Consider the following 19,019-nt stretch of genomic DNA (forward strand, 5'->3'; position numbering starts at 1 on the left):
GGGCCTCAGCGCCCTCACACGCACCCGGCCCGGCCGCCCGCAGCGCGCGGAGAGGGGGGGACCGCCGCCTCCCCCTCGCTCGGGGCTCCCTCCCCTCAGCGCCCCGGCGCTGCCGGCCGAGCCGGGCCGGGCCGCGCCGCGCCGGGCGGGGCGGAGCGGGGGGGGGTTACCTGGCGGCAAGGGGCCCGAGTCAGCGACGCCCGCCCGCCGGCCGGCCTGCCTCGCTCCCTGCCCTGCGGCCGCGGTCCCTGCCCCGCTCCGTCCTCACAGCGCTGCCATTACCCAAGCCGCTCTCCCCTCGCGCCCCGCCCCTCCGCCGGCGCCGCCACTGCCGGGGACGGGCCGCGGGCGGCCCCGCGCTCTCCTCGCTGCCGCGGCGCCGCTCCCTCACCCGCCGCGCTGCGCGCCGCGCGCCGCCGCCCCCAGGCTCGCCCCGCCGGCTACAGGCTGGGCGAGGGCCGACGGGTCCCGGTGCACCGTCACTTTCCGACCCCACCCCCCCGCCTGAGGAGAGAGGCTTGGTACAACCCACTGTACGGCAAGCACGGGCGGCCGCATTTCCCAGCAGCGGGGCAGCCTGCGGCCGCACGGCGCATGTCCCGCCGGGCCCCCGCGCACGCGTTGCTCCTCCATTGGTGACGCGTCCCCTGCCGCGCGTGCGCGGTGCCGGCCCGCTGGAGGCGGCAGGGCCGGGCCGCGGCGGGGCACGAAATGGAGTCGCGGCGGGCGGTCAGCGAGCCCTCGGGTTACGGCCGCCTGGGCCGCCCTCCCCACGCCCTGCGCGGCTCCACGGGTGCCGGGGAGACTAAGCTTCGTGCGTGGGCCCTCCCTCGGGCGCGGCGTGTCGCGGTCCCCAGGGGCCGCCTGAGGAGATTTCCGTCTCCTTAGAAGATGGAGATGTGCCTGTTCCGCCGCAGGGGGAGCGGGCGGCCGCCTGGCCTTGCCCCAGCCCCCGCCTGCCAGCAGGGACCAACGACCACGAATAAACCCCCTCCAGCACCTGCTCGAGGAGAAGGGCCCCTGCAGCGGCGGCGCCGGGCAGAGCCCCCCCGGCCCTGGCCGCCCCCTGCTCCAGCTGCCGCGGAAGGGTGCCCGCCCTATGCTCTGGCGTCTTCTCGGCGGAGAGCAGCAACAGAAAGTTTTAAACTCGAAATAACCAAGTGAAATCACTGTGGAGACAAAGTAGTTTAACATCTTCATGTGCCCTGAGCGCACGTATTTTCCGTGCCAGTGATGGCCTCTCTGGTCATGCAGACACCCTTGGAACTTGCACAGAATCAGGGCTAAACAGCAATCTGCTCTTCAGAGAGCGACCACAACTCCTTCTCACTTCTTACCTGGGGTAATTAAATCTGTTTCCTTACATTTTGCAGGAAAATGGAAGCCTGTTTCCTGAGCCTTATCCTAGAGACGAAAGGACAGTGTGCTTTAAAGCTGTCTCTAGTTTTCATGAGAGAAAGGCTGGGGCACTGACAGACAAGGTAGAATGCTTCCGAAGTACAATCAGAAAACACGTAAAACTGTAAAAAGTTAGGTGCAAAAGTGTAACTTTTATCAGTTTACCATGGCTCTGCAAGCTATTTGCCAGAGGGATACCTATTCTAATTTCTAAGAGCAGGAGAAAGACATCTGATTGCTGAAGTCTATTTCTCCCCTTCTCCAAACGAACTGTGGGTTAGTTTAACATGCAATGCCACAGAAAGTCACACTTGAATTTTCTAGGAGCAGTTTCTTGCCTTTTCCCCCTGGAAATCTGCTGCTCATCTTCGAATGCTCCTGAATCCATTCATTCTTAAATATCTGAACGACTTAAGTATTTTCTTTTTAGTAACTGTATCCCTTCCATAAGTAAAGATTGCTCTTAAGAGATCATTAAAAAGACGTTTACTAGATTACAAAAAAAAATGTAATATCTCCTTAGGCTATTGTATAATCTTATTATTTTTCTCTTATGTGCATGTGTAGCACTATATCATACAAAAGTCATATACTTTTAAGTACGGGCTTTTTTTTTTTCCTTTTTAAAAGGTATCTATTGAGAAAATCTTAAAAATGGCTCACTATATAGCTGTTTGGATTTGGTTTTCTCTTAGGAAGTTCAGGTATGTGAAGCATAGGCCAATATGAAAATTAACCAGAAAAAATACCAAATTCAGTGTAGCAATTATTAATATAATTGCTGCATCACTCAAAACATAACATATTTATAAGTCTAATTTCTTTTTTCTTTTACTTGGAGTATGGTTCCTTCCAGTGGGTAATCTGTGTTTGATTTCAGTCCACATGTTTGTTTGTTTGTTTGTTTGTTTGTTTGTTTGCTTAATTATGGAAATGCCACACAGCTACTCTTATTACGCAAGGGAGTTTTCATACTTCTATCCTCTTTTACATGCTGTTTAAGTACTCATTTTTTTCCTTTCCAACTGAAAATAGAACACTGGAAATATACAGCTGGTACAGTGAGGTTGTGTTCTGAAAAGAGACTCAACATTCTTTTATAGTTCTTGTAACTTCCAGAAAAAAATTCTTCAGGCCTGGATGATAGCCAGAGATCTGTTTCTATATATGCATGTATAAAACCACTGGCTTCAAATTCTTAAATATAATTTTTTCCTTGGTTGTGGAAAAATACTGCTTAGGTTATGTTTTTGTTAAAAGTCAAGCCCAGTTCCTCGGTTCTGCAGAAGCAAGCTTAAATACTCTTTAATAAAGAGCCACTGGAAAATCAAGTTCTAAAGACATATGATAAAGAGTGATAACTCTGTAGTCTACATTGAGTAAGAGATTGTCACAGTGCATATTTCTGTATCTTTGTAAGACTGTATGTAGGTATCAGGTTTACATTATTTTGGTATTTAAAAATATCTTAGTTCTATTAATATTCAAAAAGTATCACATCTATTTGACCTTAAGTTTTAAAAGACAGGAATATTTTAGGCTCTCAGTTTGGCAGTGGTCTTCACATGGGCAGCTGAAAAAAAAAGATCGGCCAAAATTATGTAATAATCAGGCAATTACATCAGCAGGTAGTCCAGCTGATCAACTGTTAATGCTCACAGGATCAAAAGTCTGAAGTAAAATTTCCAAAAATTATGTACTGTGGTTAGCAAGTCCTCAGCACAACAGTTCTTTTCTACAGATGTGTTCTATCACATTATTGAATGCAGATATAGCCAAAGTGCATCAAAATACAAAAATGCTTATAACGTGATAAGCACCCAGAATGTTTTCTGGAAATCTCCTTACCAGCCATTTGTTGCAGAAATTGTTCAGTACATTTGCCTTCAAATAGTGAGTATTATTATGGTGACATATAATTTTAAAAAAAAATGCACCAAGGAGATTTTAAAATAGGCTAATTCTGCACTATGCAAAGTAGATTTCTAGAGCTGAGCTAGTCATTTTAAATCTCCTTTTATACTGAGAGATGTAGGCAAGTCATTTACCTCATGCTGGCTGACAGCTGGCTGAACATGAGCCATCAGTGTGCCCAGGTGGCCAAGAAGGCCAACAGCATCCTGGCCTGCATCTGAAACAGCGTGCCCAACGGAACAAGGGCAGCGATCGTCCCCCTGCACTGGGCACTGGTGAGGCCGCACCTCGATCCTGTGTTCAGTTCTGGGCCCCTCACTGCAGGAGGGACGCAGAGGGGCTGGAGCGTGTCCAGAGACGGGCAACGGAGCTGGTGAAGGGTCTGGAGCACAAGTCTGATGAGGAGAAGCTGAGGGAACTGGGGTGGTTTGGTCTGGAGAAAAGGAGGTTCGGGGGACCTTATTGCTCCTTACAGCTCCCTGACAGGAGGCTGTAGGCAGGTGGGGTCGGTCTCTTCTCTCAGATAACAAGTGACAGGACAAGAGAAAATGGCTGAAGTTGTGCCAGGGGAGGTTTAGATTGGATATTAGTTAAAATTTCACCACCAAAAGGGTGGTGAAGCATTGGAACAGGTTGTCCAGGGAGGTGGTGGGAGCACCATCCTTTGGAGGTGTTTAAAAATGCATAGATGCGGTGTTTAGGAAAATGGTTTAATGGTGGACTTGGCAGTGCTGGACTTGATGATCTCAAAGATCTTTTCCAACCTAAATGGTTCTATGATTCTATGATTTTAGGTTTCTACATTATGATGGGATAAATAGCATCCAAGGCTCCATATAAAGGAAACCTAGCAAGACTGGTTCAGATAAACTGCACTTTAACTTTAAAACATTATTTTAAAACATGTATAGTATCAACCTTGAATATGCCTATAGATTGTTGCTGTTAATGTATTTCTTGATACTGTCCAGACTTTAGGACTCTCTAATACCTGCTGCAAAATATAGCTGATCCAGCTTTATTCCTGTCAAAGTAGAATAGAATCTTATGTTTCATCTTTGAAAATTTGAATTTCAAATTTTAAAAGTATTTGGGGCAGGTTTTCTGGAAATACCTAAGTGACATAGACAAATTAACCAGGGCAAATACACATGCTTCTACAGCATTTCGCTGAAAAATTAAAACCATGTTAATGTGAAAGATGTTACATAAAACCTATGCATAATAAGGAGGTTCTCCAGAAATGTCTCTGCATCAATGTTTATATTTTATTAAAGCTAAAAAAAAGGATTAATTTAGAGTACACAGTAGAAGTATCCACAGAGATGTAGTTTTCTGGAAAACATGTTTATTTTGGAAAGCTCTCAATTGTTTGAATTACTCAAAACTTGTACCAAAATAGTTGCTTCTCCTGTTTTCAAATCAAGCCCTTGCCCATTTCATTTCCAGTGCTTACAACTTTTTTATTAAGCCTTAATAATTTTCTCTGGTTTTTAATTAGTTATATTAACTCTGGCTAGAAATTTAAATCACCATTTAAACTTTCTCTATTTTCAATGTGAAAACCTTTCTTGTTCTATTTTGCTGGTTTAACTCTCTTGTTCGCTGGAGGGAGAGGGGTTGTAAGTTTTGGCTTTTGATTGCTTGTTGTTTTATGCGAGTGTTACATTGTATCTCTGGCACTTGCCCTGTTTTGTAAGACCAAAGGCTCTTTTTTCAGTGGTAGCATTAGCAACCAGCTTGTAAAAGTAAACTCTCAGAAGTTAAGATACATGCTGGCACAATTAAATAATGCTGTTTAATTGTGCTCTGTGAATGTATTAATTGCACAAGATCATATTAAATACCTCAAGTTATACAGCAGTTAATGAAAAGCATCCTTATCTGTACACTACCCAAATTTTACACAGCGTATTATTTTCTAAATTTCTGTTATATTAGGAAGTATTACATGAGTTAACTGTTGTGAACTGGAAACATGGATACGGGAAGGAAAGTATTTTCAAATCTAATAATTTTGGGTGTTTAGCATGGAAGAATCTTGCTGATTTTCTGAGATGATAAATATTCGCTGTTCCCACAGACTTTATGTTTGGTATTAAATCCTTACCTCTTCTGCAAATGCTGTCAGCTGGAAGACTGCAGTTGAGGCACCACGATGATGGAAATATAATTAGGAAGAAGAATATGAACATTCATTATTACTTTTTATGTAAGGTATTTTAAAATTGTTCTCGGATTTAAATGTATTTAGGAAATAACAATTTCTAAGTCCCAAAACTTTGTAAAGTCTGGATACCCTTTTCATCAAGTTATTTTGTCAAGACTGGCCAGAGAATTACCACCTCCTAGAGTGGGCTATTGCAGGAGTCTGAGATAAGCTTTACTGCATGTGCTGCGCTCAGGTCACGCCGTCACTCCCACAGTGCTGCCTGCATATCCAAAAGAACAGAGAGGTTCTCCTGCAGTCCATTGAGAAAAAATTCTAATGTATCCACTCAGAGCAAGACTAAAACTTGTGTGTATGCACCAATACTTTACATTAGTGGATACATCATTTATGCATCAGTGAGTTGAATTCAGTGTTAACTCCACAGTGGAGCTGCTCCTACTTGATGAAACCCAGATGTGGATCAGGTGATTTAAGCCTTACCAGCTAAGAAGGTTGCCATTTGACAAAGCTTAATCAACTAATGGAGTGTTCAGCAACCGTAGCCATGTCTTACCACATTTCCTGATGACAGCAAATGTCCAGACCTACCTTAAATCCTGCTTAACCTCAGCTCAGTGTTACCTTTTAGCAGTTTAGCTAGTGGAGTCACAGATGGGTGATACAGACAGAAACTCTGGAAGTTTTCATAGGATGATCCTATGGACTTGTCAACTTCTCAGTAAATTCCCATAAATTCTTTACCAATTGTTGATTACAGCAGTGAGCTACACAGGTTAATTTGTAGTACATGTATATGCCACCTTAAAACTTTGCCACCATGTATACAAATTTAACATTTCTGTGATTACATCTGCTATCAAGTCTGTTTGTCATTCTAACTAGTACTGCAATATGTCCTGAAATGCCCCTGTTGTTTATATTCATCCATTTTCTCTTATCTGATACTTCTGTTTCTCTATTTGTATTAAATTGTTTTCTCTTACATAATAAATTCTTTTGGCAGGAGCTTTTTTTTTTATGTTTATGCTACATCTGACACTGTATTATTCTGGTCCAAAATTAGGAATCCCACAGGCCTATGATAATACAAACACTATACGAATTATGCCACTGTATGATGTACTGCTTTATTTAAAAGCTGTTTTACAGACTACAGTCTGAACTGACAGTAAATGCTCTACATTCCCCACCACCACCATTTCATTTGCAGATGCCTTCCATGATACTATCTGCTCTTTTTGCCTCTGCTTTCAAATCCCATTTTTACAGTAACGGATCCTTTAGCCTTTTTCATGTAGAAAAAGAGAACATTTGCAAAATTCTGAGCAAGTTGCCTGTCCTTCCTTCCTTTGCAACCACACTCTGTGCACAAGGTTTATGCCGGATTATTCATACTATATTCATATTTAATTTTCACTGAATTAGTTACTCTGTATTAATGGTGCAGATAATAATATAAAAAAGCTTCTAAAATTATATTTTTTTCTAAAACCAAGATAAATAAAACCAGGAATTAATCTTTATTTCATTACAGCTCTTTTTAATCTAGACTTTTATTGTGGCTGTTTCATGTAGTGACATACAAAATATGAATATATATTGAACATGCATTTTGTGATGACAAAAATACACAGTGATAAAGTATTATTCTTGTAGCTTTCATTTCTTCAAGTTTATGAAGAATTTTAAATGTGTGATTCTTTTATCTACTTAAACTTCTTTAATTCTTGGTAAGAAATGGAAGCTCAGTGCAATCATGTCCCCTAGATGGCAGTGGTGAATACATAAAAAATAGCAGTTTAAGAGTTTAAATTTGCACAGCCTACACCACGACTAACAAAATCTACGTCTTTTTTATTCATGAAATAGGAAAATAAACAGGAGTTGAGCTCTCCCAATCATTTATTAGTTAGCCATCAACTGCTTAGTTCAACTCCCAGATTTATTATGTCCTTCCCCATGACCTGAGATTGCTTGGGAAAAAAATCACAAATGTAATTTTTATCCTTCATTATTAAAAAGGGCCACAAACTTATTTTCATGTCATTGCAGATAAGAGTTAAATATTCTTTACATATGAGCAACCCTAGATAATTTTCCTTTCCTGTTCTAAAAAAAAAATTGTTCTGTAACAGTATTGACAAGTAAAACTGCATATTTAGAACTTGTATTTAAAGATCAATGAGTTGTAAAACTTTTGTAATGGAATAACTCTGAATCTAAATTATCCTGCTTGGGGGACTTTTCAGATATGATATAGCTTTATATGTGAGGTATCAACATAGTAAAAGCTTTTGGAGCTTTCATTTGTTCCATTACAAGGTTGTATATCCTTCCTGCTCAGTCAGTGTACTAAATGCAGACAGCTTAGGTACTTACTTGTTATGGGCTGGGTGGAATTAGATACAATAAATTTACTATCAAAAAAGTAATCTGGTATTTAAGAGGTTTCACTGTTCCTATTTATCATATTGCTAATCTAAGAAAAGTTGAAAAAGAATAAAAGAGTTTCTAATGAAGCTCTTATGTGACTTTTTTTCTGACTTGTTGAAAATAGAGTAGTCCTGGCTGGGTCATTACCTGCCTGGGTTTGAATTAATTATTGGGATTTTGCTTTCAGTGTTTTAATACGAATACAAAACTACTCCTGAAGCTTAATATAGTAAATAAGCTATTGTTTGTAGTTTTCATGCTTTAGCTTATGTGCATAAAACCTCAAAGATACTACGTGTTTCAAAAGTATGGTAACAGCGTTGAGTACACAGAACTGTTAAAACAGTGTATGTCATCTCTGTCCGCTGCATTAAGAAAATGAAGAAGCCACGTGGGGGCACTGTACGCAATGGAAGGGAAGCCCACAAGTTCCAGAATAAGCTATTTTACCTCTATAGCTTCATTATTGAGAAATACATTTGTTTACAGTATCAGCAGAGAGCCAAACAAAACGCTTCACCAGGTCAATATTACTGTAGATCCCTCTCCTTCCCCTTTAACTCAAAAAATTGTGTAATTGCCTTCAGAAAGTGATTCAACCCCCTTTTTTAGCAGTGTGACCACTTTTAATGAAAGATACATAGATCATGTGCACCATAATAGAATGTTATTGAGAATCATATAAAAACAATCCTCACAAGGAGATGCTTCTAACACAATGAAAAGGAATTGCTCAACAGATACTGTGCGAGGAAGAAGCCTGCTTCTTTGCTAGGTAGAGTGTTTTGGAGACAACTGTCGTGTAAATCTTGAGTGGTTCTAACACTATACTAAAACTGTTAATCCCAGCAAACTGCTCTCTGACATCTGTGTGTGGGGTATGTATACATACACATAGATGGAAGAAAAGCATTTGAACTCGGAGACTGCACAGCCCTTAGTGATGATTATTCCTGGACAATACAACGTAGCTTTGAGACAATGTTGAATTTGCAGAGCTGTTGTTTCCAGAAAATAAAAGGACAAAATGCACAGAACGGAGCAAAAATCATATATGTAGAAATCATCTATGTAGACTTTTATGCTGCGTGGTCTGGTTACTATCAAACTTTGTTAAATCACTGTTTTATACCAATAAGCATATTTCTACTTTTCTCTTACACGAGTGAAGTGCCTCACTCCATCCATGGCAGCCCATTTCTAAAACATCATGTTCCAAATTAAACTAGACATCATTCCACTGACAGTTTCCTCAGGTTCTCTTTGAGAAATGATGTTAGAAATATATATATTTTTCTCTCAACTAGTTCAATAAAACACATTTTTCATACTCAATGGAGACTGAAACCTCCTGCAATGTGCAAAAGTGGTAGATAAATACAATGAGAAAAAACAGTACATAAATAAGCCAGCTGGCAAAATAGCATAATCAAGGAAGTAGATTAGTTCAGCTAGCATTTGATGAAAGAGATTTCCTCTTCTGGAAAAATATGTTGCTTTAGCCATTTATGTGTACTACTGGTAGTTGAAGAACTAAGAGCTCTTGACATGAAAGAAATAAAAAAGCTCTGTCACATAAACCACACTGTGAATAGCCTGATAATCTCCTGTTATACTGAACATCATTCCATTTAATTATTTTTCACTTGTATCCCTTCCTTCTTTTTAAAGCTCCCAAACACATTTACTTTGCATCTAGTGAACTCAATTTATTCAGTTGGGTTTGCTTTTCATTTTTTATTCTTCATTCTTGCTCTCCACTGCCATCTACAACCATCTACCACTAAGAAAATAATTCTGCTTTCCCGTCGAAAACAACTTACAAGTACTAGAAAATCTAGTCTACAGACAGACTGCTAACCAAATGCAAATTCTTCTCAGTATTTTTTTCATATTTTCATCACATATTTTTGAATGAATATGATATATGCATATGTATTTGTCTTTTATGCATTATCTGAATGGCTGATGGCATTCACATTGTGTGAGGTAGTTTCACGATGTCTTATTACTGCCTGCCACATTATTGCATTGGCTTACCTTGCTACAGGATAAATCTTTTGCAAAGCACCATCATGTGTAAACAGTTTTTGGTATGCGCATTCCCGTGGTACAGTATATTCACATTAAGCTACCTGAGATTTTTTTAAACCTTTCAGGAAGCTTTTCATACTGGCAAACTCCATTTTCTGTGTACTTCTTCTAACACAGCCTATTCAGAAGACTTTTAATAGTGAAGTTTTATGTATTTTAATTTTAAATAGAACTTAAGCAGTTGTTTGAAAAGTGACATCATTAATATTCATAAGTACAAAATAATGTTTTATACAAACCTTATACTTTTCACCAAAGAAGTTCAAAGATCTCTACAAACAGTAATAAATTGTACATGGTTAAGAATACTGTGAAGTACACATTATGTTCATGTTATGAAGAAACTATTATACAGGGTAAGTTCATTATTCAGTAGAGGAAATGAGAAAATTTTATGTAATAGATCTCAGTCACCATTCCTCTTTTCTGCTGCAGCAGAAGTACCGTCATGCATATATCTTGAACTCACCAGTCAATCCTTCAACCATTTCAGCCACCTTACACTGTTACCTAGTCAGAATATTATTTTTCCACTATGATAATTTCTCTCATGAAATGGTTAAGCAACAAATGAGTACACAGCAATTCATAGAATGTCAAGTTATATGCCAGACTATGGGTTTCCCCATTCTTTTCTTCATTCTGGCTCCAGTGTGCAGGGAGAAGACAGTGATGGAGTCCTCACCTAGGAATGGTAGATGAGGAAACACATTGTGAATTGTGTCAGTTTTCCCTCTCATAAAGCTTTTCTTAGAAACACCACACCAAATATCTAACTACACACTCTCAAATCATGTGAGTTGTTTGTGGTGTTGGTTAAGCAGTAATTAATAATGTGACCACAGTTTAGCTGCTAATGTACTCTGGTTTGCTTTGGCACGGTTTGATGCATCCGTAAGTACCCCTCCTTTCAAACTACAGGACATACCAGATAGTAATGTATCACTTGTGATTCCTGTTTAGTATGTATAAAATTAGATTTCTGATTACAAATCCTAAAAAAAGTTAAAAAAAACCCCACCCAAAACCCCAAAAACCAAAACCCACAAATAAACCACATCAAAATGTTGTATTTCAGACTGTACATCTGTGCTTTGGGATATAAAGTATTGTAGCATTACTGCAAGCTATTATCCAAAATCAAATAATTACAAACCCAAGAAAATCAAAGTAATGATATTTTTAAAAAATTGAACTAGATTAGTACTTGATACTCCCTTCAACAATAGTGACCTCCTTCCACATAAAGAAGTCCTGTTATTTACATGACATAAGGTAGTGCACAGCTGGCTGAGGTGCTGCAAAGCCCCACAGCTGTTAGGCCAAGCTTCTCACTAAGCCACACCGAGAAATCCTCAAGGCTGCTCCTTGCTGCACTTCTGGCTTCTACAACCCATAAAAGTCAAGGTGGTACCTTAGCACAGCACTAATTTAGGCAGTATCGATTTTCAGGTGGGCAGTAGTGAAAAATAACAATAAAAGGATCAGTAATTTGCTCTTATACTACTTATACGGTCACTCAGTCTTACTTCCATCTTAATGTAGTTTAGGAGAGGAAACGTAACTAAATACTTACAAACCTACTGACGTGTAACATTTTTATAAAGCCTATATGCATTTGAGAAAAAAATACAATTTACAAAGCTTTTACCTTTTACAATATTGTTCAATCTTTGCCTTTTTAAGGGTGTGTCATTTCTTTCTCTATTTGTAAGCCAATGGAAATGGATATTTTTCTTGTGTTGCTAGTGGTTTTTAAAAAAATAATAGGTAAATGATTAGTCTTATGTATTTATTACAGTATTTTATATTTTATACTTTTTACTCATTATAGCGTAGTTCTTGCCTAATCTGTTGTGTTTCAGACAGATAAGTATTCTGTTGCAGCATGAGGATATTGGTTACTTCTGACTTTCATCACACTTACAAAATAAGTTGTGAAAACAGTGGCTATGTGTTGACTGCACTTTCCTGTGACCACTCTACAAGTTCTACACTTGCCCTTCTATGCCTTTAGAGGCAATGAAGGAATAGAGGTAGGGTTATTTAATGATCAGCTAAAACTTGAGTGGCTGCAAAGAGATCTGTGTTCTAAATATTTTATGGTAGTTCAGTCTTTTCTAGGTTCATATACCCAATAAGGAACTACTTTATGAGCTATGACAACAATTATAAACTTGCAGTCTTTAAGGAGACAAAGATGTAGACATCAAATATCAGATTGCATAAGTGAAGAAAAACAGAATGCTGTTAGAAAAGCCTAGCAGTGAGCTTCATTAAGTATTATGTGAGACTACATCTACTGGACATCTTTCAGCTAAGCATTCAGTGCTGGCATAATAAATTACCTATAAGTTATCATTTTCTTTTTATAAATAACAGTTAGGGCATTTCAGACAGAATTTGAATAAAGGTTTTTCTTTAACCTAGAAGTTCTATTTCACCATTCCTAAATGTGTAGGATGTGTAGGTGTGGAATGGGCTGAAAAGAGACGTAACACACCAAATGGCTCTAAGATGAAAAAAAATCACAGAACAAGTATTTAAACAGCAGTCAAGATGTCAATACTGGGATCATGTCTATAATGCATAATCAAAGCAAAAATATTAAATATCAGTATTATTTCAAATAGAATGCCAGTCTATTTTTGTCAGCCTAAACTATATTATCTTCAAATGTCTGAAATGTACAAACAATATAAATAGCGTATCCCTTTTTCTGTCTTATGCCATGACAATCTGTGAACTTTTTAACAAGAAAACTACATATGTATTTCATAAGATTATAACTGAAATGCACCAAGTTCTTTTAACCCTATTCCTTAAAAAAACCTACTCAAAAGACAGCTGTGAAGACCCAATATATAAAATCAGTTGTCTGAAGATTACATAGATGGCATTCATATTGATGTGATATGCATTGGTGAAGTATTTCTGTTCTCTACAAAAAACCATCATGTTTCTTTTGGTGTCAGTGCCAGCTGAAGTTGCTCCAGCTCCCTGCTCATGTATTACCCCTCCCCAGCAGAGGTAGCACAGCTGGTAGTACAGCAGACCAGACCTAAGAATTCATCCAGGTTAAAAGAAACTTTCTTTCCTGACACAGTGTTTCTAACTCTTAATTACTTCCCCAGACAGGGCTCGGGGTTGCCCAAGCAGCTATACCAATGTCACTGAGCGGGTGGGAACTGCCAAGGGCAGCTGCAGGGTGCTGAAATTGACAGTGCTTTTTCAGTTACACTTTGAACTTCTCCTTACAGAACTTCCCACTTTGCCCACCAAAGCCAAAAAAACTATTTAAAAAGTAACTGCTACTGAATGGTTGATACTTCCTTGAATCTGTAGGACGCAGTACCAGGTTGGACATTCCTGCTTACAGAGAAAAAATGACCCAGGTAGTCATTCTGATGGCAGCAAGGTGCCTGGATCTCAAATTTATGTTCAGAACCATCTTACATAAATTATGACAATCATATAGAATCCTGACCTGTGCAGTCTTCTTATGTATTGCTTTTGGTCTTAGTATTTGAAATTAAATTGGTTCATATCAGGGATTGATACCAATTTGATTAGAACCATTTTAAAATGACACACTTTTGTAGCAAAGGTCATTTTGTCCTCAGTTAAAAAATATACTACCCCAACCCTGCTAGAGTAGGAATGCCACACTTCCTTTTCATTGCCCTCCTCTTCCAGCCCAACTTCATTAAGCCATATCAAGAGCTGAAGGTGGCTAGACATCTTTATATTGCCAAGGATTAACTCCCTTTGGCAGTTCACTCACTCCTCTGATACACTTTATTAAATTATCAGAGAGAAGAGGTATAAACAGTAATCAATTCTGAGTTAAACATTTCAAAGCTGCTTATGACACATTTGAAAACTAATAGAAAATACCTGCTTTTCCAAATCCATGCTGTAAGAGTTCCATGGAAATTCTCAGCTTGTTTATAACTAACTCATTCCAGTGGTTTCCTTTAACACACTCATTTGAAATTTCCTCCTGTTTGTAATCCAACTTCTACCTTCAATAATATTTTTGAGGCGCTACTAGTATCTCAACAGCTACTTTTGGCTTTTTGAGTATACTAAGCAAAGACGGAATTTCTTCCAAAGGCTTTAGTAGAGTTATTCTCAGTAGTTTTACACTTGTCTGCTTGTTTGGTTATCTTATTATTCTATCAAATATTTTCTAATTGACCAGAGGTTTTCTAGTAAAGCACATCTTCTGATGAATGGGCATAACATTATTGCACCTAATGGGTTAGCTGTCAAACCAGGAGGTTATTAATCATGGGAGGAGAACCTCCTATTGAAAACCCTGAAGACATGTAAAATATATGCAACAAACAAAAGGAGGGAAGCAGAAGTCAAAACAGGAAGGGGGTGTTGTTCAATATTTCAACAAAGAAAATGTAGGATGAAAACTGACAACTTGCATAAGCAATAAGGAAGATAAAAATTTTGCATTCTTTGAGCTAGATTGTGATTTTGATAGCTGTGTTAAATAACTTTGGTGAGACAAATTAACAAACTTAAATAAAGGCAAAAACCTTTGCAAATAAATATAACCCATCTTTTATGAAGCCAGAGATAAGAGTTATTTGGCTTTTTTTAAACACAGGAAATCAATACCCAGGTTCTCTTCATTCCATGAATAAGACTGAATATTTGACCTGTACGGACATATCACCAATCCTGACACACACATCCTCCAATTCTTCAATCACAATGAGTCACATGAAATTAACCTCAAGTTCTCATTCTTATTTAGCACACTACTGAATAGCTTCTCACAGACAAAAAACACTAACAATGTAAGAATGGGTAAAAACATTATATAAGTTCAGGATGTAAGTGATGTATAGACATGTAATTTAAAATATACTGTACTACTAAAATACTGAACAGCAGTAAGGCGCATGATGTTAAAACACCACTAGTAACAGAGTTTAGGGCCCAAGCATTTATGGCATTTTAATGTTACTAAAACTGAGAATATGTGCCTTATACTTCCTGGAACAAGAAATGGTCACACATACAGGACCAACCAAACGTGACTCATGACATTTGAATGTATTCTTGTGGTGGTGAGCGGGGAAACACGCACCTAGCTCCTGTTCCTTATCTCTGGGCAATTTCTGATTTATTTAGCCGAATACATACGAAATACGATGTCACACTTCAAAGAGGAAGAGACGCCGTATTAGGAATAACTGATACGAGGGATGTGCTTTCAGTAAATACAAGGATTTACACCAGCTGCGGGCAGTAGCTCCGCGGTGGGGCCTTGCTGCTGCTGGCTGTCCCACCGCCTGGCTGCCTGCGAGGCTTCCTGTCCCTCACTGTGCGGCACCGCCACGGGGGCCGCCTGCGGCCTATGCGGCGCCCCCTTCCCCGGGATGGCGCCAGCCCTGCCTCAGCTGGGCCCCGCGGGCTAGGCCTCTCCCCCGGCGCCGGCGCGGCCCACCCAGCCACCCTTATCGAGGAGGCCCAGCCGGCACGGCACGGCGCCGCTACCGCGCCCCTGGGGCACCGAAGAGCGGGACCACCCCCCCCAGCCCGGCCGAGGCAGCCCGGCCCCCCCGGCTGCGCGCGGCTCCGTACGACCTCCGCCAGGAGCTACCCGGGCCACCACCGCCCCCCGCCGGCAGCGGTGGGGCCGCCCCTCCCCCACACCAGCCGGCTCGTCCCGCCCCCCGGCCAATGAGAGGTGCCGCCGGTGGCCCCGCGGCGGCGGTTAGCCAACGCGCCAGCCGTTGGGCGCCCCGTAGCCAACCGGCGGCGCCGCCCGAGCCCCGGCTCCTCCCCTTTCCGCGGCCGCTGGGGCTGGGAGTCACCGCAGACGCCATTTCCTCAGCGCCCCCGCGGCGGCGCGGCTGCATCAGCGCTGACGTGAGGCCGACGTGCGGCTCCGCCCGGCCCAATCCCCCCCACCCACTGTGACGGGGGCAGCACGTACAGGGCGGCGGGTGAGTGCGGGAGGGGGCGGGGACACGTGTGCGCGCAGCCCGACCCCCCGCGGGCCGGGAGCGGGGGAGCGCAGAGGGCAGCGGCCGGCCCCGGCAGCGCGGAGGGCAGGGCAGGGTAGGGCAGGGCAGGGTAGGGTAGGGTAGGGTAGGGGGGGCGCTGTGCCGCTCGGCTCAGCCCCTGCCGCCGGGAGCGCGCAGGAGGGAGTGGAGGCGCGTCCCCGCCGCCGGCCGGGAGCGCGCTGCGCCCGGGGAGGGCGGCGCAGGCCGGCGGCCTGGCACGGCTCTGTCGGGCGGCCCCGAGACGTCTCCGCAGCCTGGGAAGGGGCGTGTGCGGTGCCTCGCTCCGTCATGGGCCGGGAGCCGAGGTGCCCGCCGGGCCCTGGCAGGTGGTGGCTAGGGCCCTGCCTCCAGAGGGAGGCTGGGGAGGGAGAGCGGCTCGACTCGCCTGTCGGCGGCCGGCGAGGGAGGGGACGGGGCTGCGAGCTTCCCGCTGCGGTCTGGGAGCCCCGGCACGGCAGGTCCCGGCGGCCTCCGGGGTGCTGACCCGGCTGCCGGCGGGGAGAGCGCTGGCCGCGGGAGGGGGTCGGCCGTGGTACCCGGTGGCGTTTTCCCCTTAGTCCCGTAGCCCTGATCACATCCTTGCCTGTAGGGTTTTCCGTGCTGGGACAGGAAAACAGGTGGGAGATGACGACAGTGGGCTTCCCGAGCCCCGGGCCTTGCTCTGGGTTAGTCTACATCCACCACTGCCATGTCAGCATCTTACTCGGCGCTGAGTGGAGATGCACGTTACATGATTCCACAGATACTGATGCTTACATGATCCTCTTACCTATTCAGGAACTGGTCTGAACAGGGACCGTGTGCCCTTTTTATAGCAGACTCAGCATTGTCTTATCTGGGTTATTGAGGTGGCAGATGCAGCGTGATGGGCAGCATGCTTGTGCTTACAGTAATGGCAGGTTGGGTTTTTAGATTTTCGTTGAGGGCTTTGTTAAGAGATTCTAGGAAGAAAAGGATGGGGAAGAAAATGAGGAAACATAGTTTAGGAGACGCAAGAAACAGTATTCTGCTGATACTGAAACCAGAAAAATTACACTTTCAGAATCTGGTCTGTTGCGCTGTCACGTGTTTTATGTGGCTGAATGCTGTGACCACCTTGCCGGCTGGTGTGGTTCACAAAGTAGTGTAATAAAACAGATCATAGACTTCAGACTTGAAAACACAATACTCTTCTAAACTAGTGCATTCTGATAATTTCCACGCTTACCATAGGTTCATCAGTAAATGCAAAATAGCTGTTTGTAAATTCACATCCCTGCTTTCTAGTAACTTCCCTCTGAATAAAAGCCTTCAAAGAGGTTTGGAGCAAGGGATGAAACATGTTTCTTAGCCCCTTAAAATTTCCTTTGTGTTAAGCCACCTTTGTAAACAGTCTCTGATGTATAAAGTATTGTTGAAATAAAGAAGTTGTCTTTAAAATGTCTCTGGGTATTTAATTAGACAATCACACATTTTGAATTATGTAAAATACTGTACCAATTTGCTTACGCAGTTTAATTTCACCAAAAGACATTAAATATTTATATCGATATTCAGCGATGTAATTATAAAACTAATAGCAGTGGTGAGGGGGGAGTAAAAGAATTTTTTGTGCTCTTTGTTACACAAGAACACATCTTGATGGGGATGCTATCCTTTGCTTTTTATCTATGGACAAAAATAGAAAAGGTTCACAACTTCAGCTGTAAATGACTTCCAGTTATTTAGGTCACCTGGGCAGCGTTTTCCTCAAGCTAATGCTGCCTGTCAGTATTGCCCTGTTGGGGGTGCTGCTGCTATCAGCTGAAGAAGCTTTTGATGTGCACTATATAGTCTTAATCCTGTTTACCTGTTACTGACCTACTGTACATTAGTCTCAGTGACAGTATTAAATGTGTACTAACATATATTGGAATGTTGCTAGCTAGATAACAGTTAAACCTCCTGCCAGATCCTGAAGATGTATTTGCTATTGTGTAGGAATAAGCAGGTATCTCTTATATGTTACGGAAAAACATTTTTTGTCCCCTTTTTACGAGAGGTGTAACTTGTTTATTAATTCAAAAATCCAGATTAATATTTAAAACTACTGTTCAATGATGGTAGGCAACCAAGGTGGAAAATGTAAGAAATGAATGTATTGATACTGAATATAAGATTAAAGCTTGAATATAATTAATCTAGGTAACATTTTTCTTTATTGTTACCTGATTTTAAACAGGACCTAAGACCATGTACTTTAAACTGCTTGGTTTTCCTTTAAAAAAAATAGAAGGAAGGTAATGTAAACTCTGTGTGACATGTAATACTACTGATACACTTTTTAAAAGTATTTTAAGTGCTTGGCAAAAGGTTTTTCTTACTTTGAAAATTAAAGGCAATAAATATGTTAGAATTTGCTTGCAATGTAGGCTGATTGAATGTGATACATGTGGAAACTTTATGTTTGTAGTTCCTGGATTGATTTAATAACCATTTCTTACCATGGTCCATATTACTGATGTTTTAGAAAAAAACATAATCTTGCTCTGTATTTTTCAGTATATTTATTAAAAACAGTTGGATGCTGAAATGATATATGAGATAAGACAGGAAATATACAAACCTGTACATCTCAGGTTATAGGAATCTGAGAGTTTATGAAAGTGCTAAAGACAGTGATAATCTAGACTGGACCATGAAATTCAGGGTTTTTTTATCATGCATGGTCTTCAGCGGTGCACAGGCCCACATGAATTGACATGGCCCTGTACAGCTATGTCACTTCTAAACCTGTGGGCTCAAGTGACTGCAACTGACCTTCACCTGCAAGTTTAGAAACCCCTCTATGGTTACATCTACTGATGTTTCATAATTTTGTAACATATCTGAATTATGATACTAGTGTGCTACATTTTGTAGATAACTAGTGTATCTTTTAAAATTACTTATGCCCTTTGTCATTTTTTGTTTCAGTTTTATAGGCTGTAGTTAGGTTTTTACATTTGAACAGCATT

At 41.6% G+C, this 19,019-nt stretch overlaps 2 protein-coding genes and 1 long non-coding RNA gene across 8 annotated transcripts in view; 1 reads left to right on the forward strand and 2 right to left on the reverse strand.

Annotated features, from left to right (window-relative positions):
• Nucleotides 1-538, reverse strand: part of CUL2 (cullin 2) — a 52,357-nt gene extending 51,819 nt beyond the window's left edge. For 2 of the 3 annotated variants that reach the window (XM_055805146.1, XM_055805144.1), the window contains exon 1: nucleotides 171-325. The gene's annotated coding sequence lies outside the window, so the exon portion shown is untranslated. Of the gene's footprint in view, nucleotides 1-170; nucleotides 326-391 lie in introns of those variants that run through there. The other variant, XM_055805145.1, reaches the window with a different exon arrangement.
• A 9,614-nt stretch (nucleotides 539-10,152) lies between these two features.
• Nucleotides 10,153-15,647, reverse strand: LOC114011202 (uncharacterized). Its single transcript, XR_003553049.2, has 3 exons — nucleotides 15,055-15,647; nucleotides 11,664-11,757; nucleotides 10,153-10,697 (listed from the first exon to the last, which is right to left on the reverse strand). It is a non-coding gene; the product is annotated as an uncharacterized LOC114011202 (long non-coding RNA).
• A 182-nt stretch (nucleotides 15,648-15,829) lies between these two features.
• The window catches only part of CREM (cAMP responsive element modulator), a 35,928-nt gene continuing 32,738 nt past the window's right edge, over nucleotides 15,830-19,019 (forward strand). For 2 of the 4 annotated variants that reach the window (XM_055805155.1, XM_055805157.1), the window contains exon 1: nucleotides 15,834-15,984. The gene's annotated coding sequence lies outside the window, so the exon portion shown is untranslated. Of the gene's footprint in view, nucleotides 15,985-19,019 lie in introns of all 4 variants that reach the window. The other 2 variants (XM_055805156.1, XM_055805154.1) reach the window with 2 other exon arrangements.

Source organism: Falco peregrinus, chromosome 5 (genome assembly GCF_023634155.1).
Source record: "Falco peregrinus isolate bFalPer1 chromosome 5, bFalPer1.pri, whole genome shotgun sequence".
NCBI lineage: Eukaryota > Metazoa > Chordata > Aves > Falconiformes > Falconidae > Falco > Falco peregrinus.